At 40.2% G+C, this 14907-nt stretch overlaps 1 pseudogene; it reads left to right on the plus strand.

The window, feature by feature from the left end:
* Positions 1 to 7282: 7282 nt before the first annotated feature.
* Positions 7283 to 7917, plus strand: LOC123829081 (annotated as a pseudogene).
* Positions 7918 to 14907: the final 6990 nt, after the last annotated feature.

Below are 14907 nucleotides of genomic sequence, written 5' to 3' on the forward strand. Positions count from 1 at the left end.
AGATGTGAAAAGTTCACTGAAAAGGTGAAATCTTACGGCTGTTATGTCTATAGCAAAACATGTTCAATCTTGCGCTAAGAGAAATGCAAATTAGAATGTGCAATAGTATTTGTACTTCTCAGATTGTCAAAGATTAAAGAGTTTGATGACATACTGTGTGGATGAAGATGTGAGAAAGCAGGAATTCCAATATATTGCAGTCAGGACTATGACATCATCCCTTAAGATGATGGCAAAAGCTATCAAAATTACATATGTGCATCCTTTTGGTTCTACATTCTGTTTCTAGGATTTTCTTCCTACAGACCTTACGCATGAGTGAAATCGGTATGTAAAGATTATTTACTGCAGCGTTGTTTGTAACGGCCTATAATTGGAAACAACATAAATATCCATCAGTAAAGGGCAGATTGAATGAACTAAAAAACAGGATTTATTTATAAAAAATTGTGTACTTATTCTTGCCTGTTCAAACTTCAGTCACCTTCACAGTACTCTCCATTTGATGCTTTATATCTACTGAGACATTTTTTTCCACTGTTCAAAACGGTTTTTTAATTTGTCAATTCTGATGCCTTTTAGTGCTTCTGCCATTTTTTGTTTCATCTCTTCCACATGGGCAAAATGTTTTCCTTTGAGGATTTTTTCATACAGGGAAACAAAAAAAAAACGTTGCTCAGGGCCCAATTCAGGGGTGAATAGGGAGGGTGGGGTGGGGGGGGTAGGTCATGCCGTTTTGGTCAAAAACTGCTGAACACTCAGCGTGATGGGGCAGGTGCGCTTGTAAATCACCCGTCATGAAATGGACAAACATGTTGAAAGAATCTTCCAAAAAAATTCACTGAATCCGAATGCACCCTCTCACAACAACACCAGCTGGTACACTGACACAGATGGGTTCCTAGAAGACTCACCTAGTAGTGGAAGCCTGCACTATAAGGGGCATGCCCTCCAGAAGACAATTCTGGGGTTTTGGGTCCCCCTCATCTATATAACAGGGATGTTCTTGAAACTACATTGAAGAGGATATGAGGAGATGGGTTACTGGAAGCAATTGTGCCCTTGGTCATGGAGGATGGTCTAGAAAATATGCTGGGTCTTCTTAGTGTCCAGCCTCCACAAGTGTGCCCTGAGAGTCGTCAGCCCAGCTGTTCCAAGGAGGCAGAAGATTTCAATACCAGTAAGTTGAACAATTCTCCTTTCCATTGGGAACCTGTTTTTCTCTATTCTCCTTTTGTGTAGCAGAGCCAAGAACCTATTATTTGAGGACATGAGATTGAGCAGGACTAGGTATGTTATTTTAGCAGCACCTCCCTGACAAGTCTGTACTGGCAGAGCATGAACTGGAAGAATGCATGGCGAAGTTTTACTTCAGAAAGTTCCTGGACTGACTCTCCATGAGGATTTGGCTCTTATTGAAGATCACGTTGACCTCATGAACTGCTCGTGCATATTTAAAACTTCCTGGGAAGCAAGACCATCACGAAGAAGTTTCCAGTTATTATGTTAACCAGGTTATAATGAGGAGTAGCACGTTGAGCATATTTTTCTTCATATTCCATCTGCTTCCTTTACCAGTGGACTGTGTCCCCATGAAAGGCAGGAATGGAATAGAAACTCAATAAATATTTCTAAATGAATAATATGAAATTAGTACTTGGATTTGACCCTTAAAGTGAGGTTCTTAGAGAGAGACAGTTCTCATCCAATTCACCACTTGTTATCTCTGTAACACTGAACAGATCATTTAAGTTTTCTTTTTCTTCCTTTTCAAAACAATTTCAGCGTATTTAAGCAAATGTAAAGAATAATAAAAATGTATGTCTATCTACCCCCAAGTTTTATAAAATTTTGCTATTTTGTCAAATGTGATGGATAGAGTCACATGTGTGCATTACAGTGTATTTCATTGTCTTCTTCCTGGGCACAAAAGGACCACCCCCTAGCCTACTTTGTGGTTGGATTGGTTCCGTGAGACTGGCTGTGCCAATAGGGTGTGGTGTGTGTTATTTCCAAGGTCGGCAGAAAATGGCTGAATTCTCTGTGCTCTCTTCCCCTGTTGCAGAGACCATGGGGCCGAGTTTTAAAATGGTGCTCTCAGAAGGTTCTCGAACCTCATCAGCTTATCGCTAGACAGATCAGTGTTTGAGAATTCCCCTTGATCTATCCACACCTGCATCAACACTGAGTTTTGTCCGCTTTTAAAACTTTTTTTTGCCAGGTTGATGATGTGACATTATTGTTTTAATTTGTATTTTGATTATGAGCGACACTGGGCGTCTTTTCAGATGCTTGATTGTCATTTGGGTTCCTCTTCTGTGAGTGCCTGTCCACATCCTTCGCCCGTGCTGGTGGCGGGGTTGTTATCCTAGTGTTTTGTAGGAGCACTTTCTCTGTGGGGTGGGCAGACTTAGGTTTACAGCTGTTCATATGAAAAATAGTACAGTCATTAATAAATAATAATACAAGAATAAAGTCTGTGTTTTGCATACTCACAGCTGTAAACCTACTTTTGCCTGCTCCTGTATTTTGGAAACCTTTCTTTCATCAGTTACATTTGGAAAAAAGCAAATACTTCTTCCAAATCTGTAGCCTATATTTTTACTTTGTTTAAAGTATCTTTGATGTGTAGTTTGAATTCATCAGTCTCATTCCTCTGCTTTCGATAAGAATTCTTTCCTATCTCGAAGTGATAAAGATATTTTCTTATATTTAATTTTGAAAAATGTTAAAGGCTTGCTTTTCATTTCTACCTGTTTAATCCACTGGTAATGGTGTGTGTGTGTGTGTGTGTGTGTGTGTGTGTGTGTGTGTTGTAATGTAAGAACATTGGGTCCCAGCAGCCAGCCAGCACCGACTGCCAGGCACGAGAGTGAGATCATCTTGGACCCTTTAGGTACAGACAGGCTGTCGTATGGCTACCTCTGTGACCCCAGCTGAGCCTGAAAAAAGGAAGCCTCAACTATCAAGACACAGGCTTTTGAGAAACACTACAACATCGACATTTAATTGGCCTTGTGCTGGGGCAGGCTGTCACGCAGGAGGAGAGGTCTGAAAGACTGCTCTGCAGAGATGTCCAAACAGCTTCTCCTTCACAGGGGCTGCGAAGAAAAGGGACTTCTCTCCAAACATATTAATTCACTGTGTAGTTAGTAGGTATATTTCCTCAGCTACATACCACTGCAGTGACAAGAGTGCTCATTTCCAGTTCAGTGTTTGAAACTTTTGAGAAACAATGTCTCACTGTCACTATCCTGTTTTATGACCCCATATTCTGGGGATACTCTGGCTGGGATATCACAGGACCAAATGCTTATTCACATGACACATCTGCTTACCACATTTGTTACCAGATAATGTTATCATTTATTATTCATCTCTTCTACCGGGTTTTATACAGATTCATGAAAATATTGTCTTGATAGATTTTGAGTTACTCAGAACATCTTTTCATAAAGAAAAAAATGAGAAACAAATGGCTAATACAAATACTAAGGGTATTAATTCATAATTAAAACTTAATTATGACTTAATTCATAGTTAAAAAAATGCGATTTCAAGCAGTGAGTTTCCAGGGCTGCCATGTATAGCTGTTCAGTTTAAGCGTTGTGCAACGCTGACTGGCCAAGGGGAGGGTGGGGCAGAAATAGAGTTCTGAATGGCAAATTACAGAAGAGAAGGTATTGGTCAAAAGGTACAAAGTTCCAGGTATAGGGTGAATTTGTTTTGGGGATCTAATCTACAATATGGTGGTTACAGTTAATAATACTGTATCATATACTTGAAAGTTGGACATCTTAAACGTTTTCACCACACACAAAAAAAATATGGTAATTTTGCGATGTGACGGAGTTGTTAGCTAACAGCTATGGTGATCATCATTTTGCAATATGTAAGTATACAAAATCAATATGTTGTATGCCTCAAACTTACACAATGTTCTATGTTAATTATATCTAAAATGCTGGAGGGAAAGGAGGTTTTGGAGAAGCCAGCTCTGAGACTGAGATAAGCACCCTGAAAGTTTATTACTTGGAGAGCACGGTTGGGGCTGACACCTGTGGAAAGAAAGGACAGGAACCAGCACTGGGCAGGGAGAAGGCAGGCTGTGAAACAGATTCAGTGAAGGCCTCCACTAAGCCTGTCGGGATCTCTGGAGCTGGGGTGGCCCTTCACAGTTGTCCTGCAGCGGGACAAGAGGGCCAGGCCTTGATGTACCCTGGCATCAACCTGTCAGCGGATGAGGAAGAGGATGTGACCTGGGGAGACGGAACTCTTAGGCTGGGTCATTTCTTTCTTTTCTTTTTTTTTTTTTTTTTTGGCTGGGTCATTTCTGGAGAGGATGGTCTCCCATCACCCAAGGGAGTAAGTCCTTCAGTCCTGAAGGGGGTACTGCTTGGCACAGTTAGCACTGCTTCTGTAGCAAAGCCAGTTTTCTGTCATTCTGTCCAATGACACTTTAAATTTGTCAGTGAAAGCCCAGTTAGTTTTTTCAGTGAAAACAGACACAGCTAAGAACAGCACTGGCTTTGGCTCTTGCTCCTTACTGCGGCCTCTAATATTAACATGTTGACCAACATTGTTAGATTGCTTGTCCTCTCATGTGCTTAACTTCTTGTGTTAAGCAAATGGTAAAAGATACAATGTCTTGTATATCAGAAACATCACTGTTCTTTTTTTTACTTTCAATATTTTTTCCTTTTGATATTATTATTGTTGTTGTTGTTGTTGTTATTGGTTGCAGGTATACAGCATAGTGGTTAGACAATCATATACTCTACAAAGTGTTCCCCCTGATATTTCCAGTAGCCACCTGGCAAACCGGCACCATACATAATTATCACAATAGTCACGGTTTATTTTTTTTTTAATTAAAAAAAATCCTGCTTCCACCCTTTCACTGTCTGACTCATTGAAGTAGTTTTAAATCCTCTGGTTAATTTTCCATCTGCTCTTGGGAATTAAGAGAATACAGATTTTTTCCTTCTGTGTAGTGCACAAATAAGAAATACTTTGCACAGAAAGCCTCATTCTTTAAATAAAATTACTTTTTATTGAAGCGGAAGAAGCACATCACCTTATAGTGCTTTTATATTAATAATTGAGCTAGCTTGTTTTGCCTGCTCAATAGGGTAATTTGAAAATAATTCAGTTGGCCTTGTTTACAGGAATGTGCCACGTTGTAAATGAGTTTATCTGCAGAATCTGGATGCCATCAAAGCATAATGGAACACAACCTCCCTTTGGAAAAGTAAATCACGCAGCTTGAGGGGAAGACAAAGGAAAGCCCTCTGGGAGAGAGCTAGTGCTTCTGAGTTTGTGGGTTTAGCAAGATTGCTCTGGGCTTGGATGGCAGTAATACTTGGCTTCAAAGCAGTCTTGATCCTTCAGTAATTCCCTAATCCCTGTTGTTATGTGAACCAGCAAACATTTGAAAGGCAAAGCTGGAGAGGAGAATTAGGGTGGTCTCCTGAGTGAGGTAGAAAGGCTCAATGGTTGCAAAGAACTTGCAGGATTCCGCTTAAAGCTCACATGTTGAGGACTTGAGTGAATATTGATTAGAAGCATCAAAATGTTCAAGCCTCAATATAATTATTGGTGCTAACCACGGACCATCAAAGTGCTTCCATATTACAGGAGGAGTCATGAAAAGGGGGAGATCTTCCACACTTAAAAAACATGTTTGAGCCCTAGCCAGTATGGCTCAGTGGTTTGAGCACTGGCCTGTGAACCAAAGGGTTGCCAGTTTGATTCCCAGTCTGGGGCACATGCCTGGGTTGTGGGCCAGGTCCCCAGTAAGGGGTACATGAGAGGCAACCACACACTGATGTTTCTTTCCCTCTCTTCCTCCCTCCCTTTCCCTCTCTAAAAATAAATAAATAAAACCTTAAAAAAAAAGTCTGAAATGCCACGGGATAGGACAGAACCAAAGACAACAGAGATAGAAAAGAGAACATCCCACAAGTTCAAACAATGACACTGAGGTCTGAGTCAGAGGCCAGCGCTATCATTACTTTATAAATCGTATTTGTTAAAACAACAAAAAGGTGTTCCTTTGGGTAGACAGACTCCTAAGCTCTCAGCCTAGTTAATAAAATGCAGGCTGAATTTCAGCCTCCCCCTATTCTTCAGGGGTGTGCCTTTGTGTGGTGCTTTCCATAAGCCAAAGAGAAATCTAGAAACCAGAATTCCCAACTTGGCTGTTTTGGGAGTGAGGCGATTAAAGTCAGCACTGTTTGAACAGAAGATAGGTTTTCTAGCAATCAGGCATAGATCAGGGTAGATTAGACTTGGCAGCGAGGTCAGGGGTGGAAATCCGGGCACTGTTGACCTAGGGCATATCCAGAGTGGAACAACGAAGAGGGACCAGAGAATGCCATCTCCGGGGGGCAGGCTCTAGTAAAGGCCCTGAAAGGGACCTGGGAGCTGGTCAGCATCCTGGTCTGTATGATGCTGTACTTTGATGCTGAAGTTTTTATTCCAACACTCCCTCATGCTGGAGTGGTTTGTCTGACCTGAGACATGGCGGAACTGAGTAGGGAGGGGGAACTGGGAATTGGTCTTTGATAAGAAAACCAAAACAAAACCTCCACTTGATTTTGGGTGGTGACAGTTAAGAATAAACTTGAATTCCACTAGACATGAGACAGGATATAAATTCTCAATTTATCCACCTCAGTCCAATGTTGTTTTTAAGCTCTGGACAAATAAATAGGCAATGGCGTAAATTTGTATCAGTGTACTAGAAATACGTTGAGTAGTTCAATGTAAGGTCCGGTGGGAACTTAAGGGAACACGGAATGCATTCTACAACACTCAACATCTAAGTATAATTGCTACTATTACCTTCCAAGTAAAACAATTTAAATTTAAAAAAATTATGTAGCCACTGATCTCAGGGACTTTGAAATAACTACTGAGGTGCCATCTAAGTGTGTTTTTTAACTGCCATTGGAACTTTTCATAATTTAAAAAATTTCATTAGGCAAGTTTAAGGTATTTCACCTGATTACCAGGACTGACTACATTACATATGAATTTTCCAGTCGAAACTACCCTGATATTAACTCTGCAATTTTAAGGGTTAAAATTTCAGTTTACTGAATTACTGAAAGGTTAGTCTGTTTTTCTTGAAGTCTGGTCCTCTTAACACCAATCTTGCAAGATGGCACTTTAAAACACAGATTCTGGGGAGCCCAAGGAGAGAAGCATTTTGGTCGGACTCGGCCTCCCTGTGGGACTCTGAGGAAAACCCAGCACCCGGGAGATGCCATCTGTCCCCATGGGTAAGGGAGACCCCAACAAGCCGAGGGGCGAGATGTCCTTGTGGGCCTTCCTCATGCAAAGAGGCTCCCCCCTGCCGGGAGGAGCACAGGAAGAAACAGCCAGACTCTCCCGTCCATTTTTCCGAATTCCCCAAGAAATGTTTGGAGAAATGGGAGACAATGTCTGCAAAGAAAAAGCCAGAGTTCGAAGATATGACTAAGAGTGACAAAGCTCGCTGTGACAAGGAGATGAAAAATTACGTTCCTCCCAAAGGTGACAGACAGGAAAGAAAAAAGGTCCCGACGCCCCTGAAAGGCCTCCACCCGCCTGCTTCCAGTTCGTCTCTGAACGTCACCCAAAGATCAAAAGTGAACTCCCCGGGGTATCCACCGGGGATACTGCCAAAAAAAAAAAAAAAATGGGTGAAATGTGGTCTGAACAGTCGGTCAAAGATAAGCAACATGGACAAAAAGCAGCTGAGCTAAAGGAGAAGTATGAAAACGACACCGCCGCATACCGTGCCGAGCGGGAAACCTGCAGTGGGAAAAGGCCCCTGGCAGGCCGGCGGGCTCCACGCAGAAGGAGGAACCAAAAGATGAGGAGGAGGAAGAAGAGAAAGATGAGGAGGAGGAAGAGGACCCAGAGGAATAACAGGCTATCCTGCAGTGATGTGGGCGGGGTCTGAGTGCTCAGGCAATGGTTTTGCTGAGAATGTGAGTTCAAGTGCAGCTCAATATTAAAATAGCTTCAGTATAAAAACTGTATCATTTTTGGAGAGCGCATAAGATTCTTTGTGGAGAAAAATACTGTTTAAAAAAAGCAGGTTGTAGCTTTTGGGGGGGGGCTACTTACACACAGAGATTGTAAGGCTTCTGATGTTAAATGTTTCTAAATATGTGATGGTTTCTTTAATTTCTTGCATGTATGGTAGCACAGCAAACTCTTAGGAATTAGTTTCAATAGTAAATTTTGGTTTTTTTAGAATATTGCATTTTGTTTTAAAAAAATTCTCATAAAATTATGTATATTAAAAAATAAATAAGAGACATGTTCTGGGCTTAAAATGTTTGAGAACTACAAGATACTCCTGTGCAGAAATATAAAACACATTAGCCCACTAAAAGTTCTGTAGTAAGAGAAACTTCAAAACTTTATTTAACCGAGAGTTTCCCAAAGTTATACGCTATAGTACTCCTTTTTGAAGTAAAAATTTGATTGACTCAATATTGTTTCAATTATAGATCGTTGCATAACAAACCTCCCTAAAATTTAGTGCCGTAAGTTAAGAGCAGTTGTTTATTTAGCTCATGAACGTGCAGTGTGTCCTGGACTCAGTAGGGAAGACTTGGCTCTTCTCCACCTGATGTCAGCTGGGGTCATTGCCCTAGAGGCTGGGAGATACTCCAGGGTGATATACTCATGTGGCCGTTAGGTGGGAGCTCAGCCAGGGCTGCGGGCCTGGGACCTGCGTTCCTTTCCACACAAGTCTCCCCCCGTGGGCCTCTTCCTGGGTTGTTTGGGCTTTCTCAGAGCACGGTGGCTAGTTTCCAAGACTAAGTGTCCCAAGTGACAGGAAGTGGAAACTGCCAATTTCTTAAGGAATGGGTCTGGAAACTGGGAGTGTCACTTCGGCCATGTCACACTGGTTAAGCAGTCATAGCTCCAGGATTCAAGGGGAGGGTTCGTGCACTGCCACCCCCTCACCTCTTGACAGGATTTCAAAAAAAAAAATGTAGTGGCTACATGTTAAAATTATACACACAGAAAAACATGCAAATCACAATAAAGAGCAGAGTTTAGTGCATTTTTGAATAATAAACTCACTCATGTAATCAGCATCCAGAAGTGTCCCGCTATGTCCTCTTCTAGTCACCGTCCCCTCAAGGGTAACCAACACCCTGATCTCTCATAGTAAAGATTAGTACAGGGCTTGTCGACCTGAGCTGGATAATTCCTTGCTGGAGGTGGGGGTGAGGGACTGTCTTGTGCATTGTAGGATGTCTAGCAGCATTCCTGGCCCCTACCTACCAGATGCCATTAGCCCCCACCCCCTCCACTTGTGACAACCAAAAAAGTCTGCAGAAATTGTCAAATATCCCCCGGGGGTGGGGGCAGGGGAGCAAAATCACCCTCCATTGAGAATCATTGGGTTAGAAGATACCATCTGCCTTTTATTATTTGCCTACACACCACTTAACCAAGGAGAATATACATTCCAAGAGGCTGCAGTTTTTTGTTCATTTGTTTGTTTTTTAAATATTTTGATTCTGACCGATTCTCCAGTCATTCCTCCTGGGGTATACAGTAGGATACTGCCTAGCATATAGTACAAAATTGAGGCCATCTGTTAAGTGAAGGAGTGCATAGGAGGTGGTAATTCTAGAAAGTTGAAGAGTCAACCCTGGAATGTATATTTTTTATTCAGCTGAACCATCAATCACAAGTAATTGGTTCATTTTTGTTAGAAATGGCCATTTTATTAAGTTCACATGGATTAAAAAGTCAAAAATAGATATGACTCTAGTAGGAACCTGTATTGGTTAATTTCCTCCTTCAGCAGCATGAAACATGAGACACCGAAATAGAAAAGACTGTGATTTCCCAGACAAACAGGCAGTGTCACAAACATCGGTTTCTAATTGTGGCAGCTTTGTGAAACAGAAATGTGCAGTAATAAAGTTTTCATTAAAAACCTGCTGCTCAGAAAGATGAGAGGAATTAAAGGAGGGCACACAGTGCAATATACAGATCTTGTATCCTAGCAACGCACACTTGAAACCTATAAGATCCTATTAACTAATGTCACGTTCATAATTGAATAAAAAATTGAAAAAAAGAGTTAAGGAGGAAGATTATAAGATGGTAGTAAGAACTTGTTATTTCCTTGCAGGGAAAACTCGAACGTTTCTTTTGGAAGATAGCCTCTGACATTACTCTGAGAATACCCCCACCCCACCCACCCCCAAGGCGTGTGCCAGGCTTTCCTATCTTAAGGTAAATTTCCGAAGGGTTATTCCAATAATAGTTTTTGGCAGAAACAGGATTCTCAATGAATTTCAACACATAAGTCCTTCTTTTTGAAATTCCTCACTCCGTTTATTTACTCTTCAGTCACAATTGCATCAGAAAAAATGGACACAGTTACTAGTATGTGTGTAAGAAACTAAAGTTAGGGGCACAATGAAAACAGAATGTTACCGTTGCGAGTGCTCTTAGAGATCATACTGAAGAAGCAATCTACTCCCAAAGTTGTCCCTTAGAAGATATCTTACTTTCTGGGTCATTCTGAATTGTTTCATCTCCCTGAAGCCACCTCTGTTAAAAGTGGAAGTCAGAGAGTAGTGACTTGCCCACAGAGCTGGTTAATGACGGGACAAATAATTTTGAGCCAGTGCCCAAAACTATCACATCCAACTTGTTTTCCTTATGAAACAAAGATAGAACTTCAATACATAAAAGTATGGGCAACAGAATAGCACAAAACCTTTATTAACTCCAAAGGATTGGCTGCCTGACCCCTGCAGCTAGTAAATGTCTCGATGAAATAAATCCAATATTGACCACTCAAGTCCTTAAAACTCAAAAGAAGTTATGGTGTCTAGGTTTTTAAACTGGAACGTGAGTGCCACTTGTAAAAGAAGCATGTCTGTATACTTTTTATTTTTCAATTCCTCCAGATTTGAGTACGTTAAGTCTTGCCATTACCACTGCCAAATGTTTATGACTCATTTTAGCTGAAGCAGCTAAGGATGAGGAGAGGGTGGGAGTGAGAGTGTAATAATTCTGTGTGATGCAGAAAGGGACATGAAGTCAAAGGGAAGATATTTTTAGATTCCCTTTTGAAACAAAAATAACTTACCAGGTGATTTGTTTACTTGTAAAGTAGGAAAAAAATGACCAAAAATCTGATTTGGAATTTTCTGAATGACACACAATCCTATTTCAGGAGTATAATTGTTATGATTACAGGTTACTTTTTAAAACTACCTGAAAAAAGTTCTTTCTAAAAATATGACTCCACAAGTATAGACAAATGCATCTCCACCACAGTCCTTGTACACCAGAGGAATGTGCTGCTTCCATGTGACCTTCACAGTAGCATTTAAAAACTTGCTAGTAAATCTGCTGCCTAAATTAGAAATAAGGAAGAGAAAAGAATTGGCGTGTAATCTGCATTGAGTAGGTATGAACTTCTTTCATTTTCGTTCATTATTCAACACAAATTTAGGGAAGGAAGATATGTGGCCAGATGCAGGGGTTGTGGGGATCAGCAAGACATAGCCCCTGTTCTCCAAGTGCTCCCCGTCTAGAGGGAGAAACATACATACCCTCACAGTTCACTCGGATGTGCACATGCCTACACACAAACGTGCCCTCAAATACCCACATACACATATTCACACACATGTTCATACACAAACACACATGCTCCCATATACCCCACAAATTTACATGTACTCACATACATATTCACATATAAACACATATACACATATATACCTACACATACATGCTTGGGAGCTAACAAAGGGGAGAGAGTGAGTAGGGTATGTTTTCAAGTTAAGAAGGAAAGGAGAAAGAAACAGCAGTGGGTGGCAGTGACTCCGTGAGACAGCTGTTACAGAAGCTCAGCAGGCTAAGGAGACAATCTCAGTTGTTCAGTGCTAAGGACTTTGGTTTTCCAAGGTGTGGATTCCAGTTCCAATCTGCCATTACTGTCTCTGAGTATCTGTCTCAGTTTTCCTTGCTTTTATGGGGGCTTTCATATTACCTCGCTCATAAGGTTGATATGAGATTTAAATGAGATTTAAATGAAGTGTGTGTAAACTACTTAGCACAGTGCTGGCATGTAGTAAGAACTCAATATATATTCAGTTAATAGTTTGTTTAAAAATCCTCACCCAAGGATATATTTATTGATTTTTTTTTAAGAGAGAGAGGGAGAAACAATGGTTGGTTGCCTTTCATATGTGCCTCCAACAGGTTATTGAACCTGCAACCTAGGCATGTGCCCTGACCTGGTATCAAACCTGCAACCTTTTGGTGTACGGGGCAACACTCCACCTACTGAGCCACATGGCCAGGGCAGTACATATTCAATTTTTTAATTTTTAATGGTATCCTTATTATTATTATTATTTTTTAAAGATTTTATTTATTTATTTTTAGAGAGGGAAGGGAGGGAGGGAGAGAGAGAGAGAGAGAGAGAGAGAGAGAGAGAGAGAGAGAAACATCAATGTGCAGTTGCTGGGGGTTCTGGCCTGCAACCCAGGAATGTACCCTGGCTGGGAATCGAACCTGGGACACTTTGGTTCCCAGCCCGCGCTCAATCCACTGAGCTACGCCAGCCAGGGCTGGTAGTCTTATTATTTTTAGTGAAGGTTAGTTACCTGGCAAATTGTGAAGATAGTTCTCCCCTCACTAAGCTGTTAGTGAGCATGTCTTAAACTCTTTTGAAGGTGAGTGGAACCAAAAAATTGTGTAATAAATGAATATTTTACATGGTCACCGGTTAAACTTCACTTTTACAAATAACACAACCATATGTGTATCAGGGCCATTTCCCAGTGGGCTCCCAGGGCTCACTGGGAAAACCTGTATCTGTCTAAATGATATCTCATTGGTATTATTAAATGATATCTGTGGCTATAACATCATGGAAAAAAATGTATAAGCTACTACTAACTCCATCACCATTTCGCCAAAGTATGTCAGACTTGATTACCTCATTTATACAATACTACCAATGCCATTTGATGTTATTCACTGATGAGTCAATTCATAAAATAAGAAAGAGAGGCGGCTAATATACATATTAAAAGATGTTACATCATGAGAATTAGAAAATTGTGAATGAGAGGTTATTTGGGGCTATCAGCTTGACAAAGATTAAAAAAATGAGATAATACCTTGGTGCTGTTCAGGGTGTGGTGAAACTGGCATTCTCATATATTGCTAGTAGGAGTATGAATTACTATAATCTTTCCAGAGGTCAACATGGCCATACAGGTAAAAGCATTCTGACTATGGTCTTTGATTCAGCAGCTCCACTTCTTGTATTTTATCTTAAGGAAATATAATGAGACAAATACCCAAAGATACTTATATATGCATGCTCACTGCAGTGTTGTTTATGATGACAAAAATTTGGAAACCACCTAAATGAATACCAACAGGGAAATTCTTAAATAAATTATGGTATGGCTATACCCTGGGACTCCATGCACCTATTAAAAAAGATTAGATAGATCTATTTGTAATGGCATAGAAAGATACCTATGATCCATATTGGATACCATTTTTATATTAAAAAAGTGTATGAGTAGAAAAAATCTAGTTAAATATCTATAATATATCTCTATATCTATATCTAACTTTTTAAAAGCAGCTTTATTGTGGTATAATTTACACACCAAAAAATTCAGCCACTCTTAGTATGCAATCCAGTTATTTTTAGTAAATGTCTACAGTCATACAATCACTACTACAATCAAGCTTTAGAACTTTTTGGTTACCCCCCAAAGCTCCCTCTTGTTCATGGCTTAACTTTCACAGTGGTTAGACTGAGGCTGAAGTTGGGTAGGGGAAGGCAGAAAGAAAAACTTACAGACAGCTTCCTAGTTCATTTCTGTGTTATTTCAATGAATTTACAGCAAGGATATACTATCTTTTAATTTGAGAAAGCAATAATTTTTTTTCTATTTTGAAAAGAACAAAAAGGAAGCAGACTTAAACTCTTTGACCCAAACTTACTTCTGATAATTTGCCTAAGGAAATAATCAAATATGTGGAAAAGGATTTGTAAACAGAGATATTTATCAAGGTTTTATCTAAAATAATAAAAATATTGCAGGTTTGAAGAAAACAGTTATTAATGGTATAATGCAAACCTATATATGCAATATAATTTAGTCCACATAAAAAAAAGTTAATCCACAGCCAAAAAATCCTGTTTGGAACTGTAATATAACCTTACCAACAGTAATCTCTGGATGGTAGAATTAAAGAACTTTTTATTTTATTCTTTGTGAATTTATTAGTTTTCCACAATAAGTATGTATTATCTTTATATCTAGAGCTACCCACATAAATGATAATAATAAAGATAGATTATTGCTTTCACAGGTGTATACATCTGCCAAGACATAAAACTGTATATTTTAAATATGTACAGTTTATTGTATACCAATTATGCCTCAATAAAACTATTAAAAGATCTTGAGAAACAAGATCATTCTAACCTTACTGGAAGAAGAGTTTTGTTAGACCATTTTGGGGCTGGAGGGCAAAATGTTTGGGAATTATATAGATAGTAACTGGGCCTCTGCTCCAGATAACCTCCATTCATTCAAGGGATCTGCCTTCCTATTATATGCCAGGAATGTTGTCAGGTAGTTCGATACAATGAGGAGCAACGACTGCTCTGAAAATGCACCCTTCTGGGGAGGACAGGAAGTCAGGTCACTATCTGATAGATTCTAGTTTATGCCCACATTGCCCAGGAAGTCTTCCGCTGGTGTTGTCCAAGGGGCCTGGAGGCAGGTCAGGCCAAAGCCTTAGTAGGTGGTTCAGTTGAAGCCGGGAAGGGTGGCAAGGGAATACAGCTGTGGAAGTGGCCAGGAGGGGGTAGATTACCCTCAA

This window comes from Phyllostomus hastatus, unplaced genomic scaffold (genome assembly GCF_019186645.2).
Source record: "Phyllostomus hastatus isolate PE091 unplaced genomic scaffold, TTU_PhHast_1.1 phas_scaffold_1066, whole genome shotgun sequence".
Taxonomy (NCBI): domain Eukaryota; kingdom Metazoa; phylum Chordata; class Mammalia; order Chiroptera; family Phyllostomidae; genus Phyllostomus; species Phyllostomus hastatus.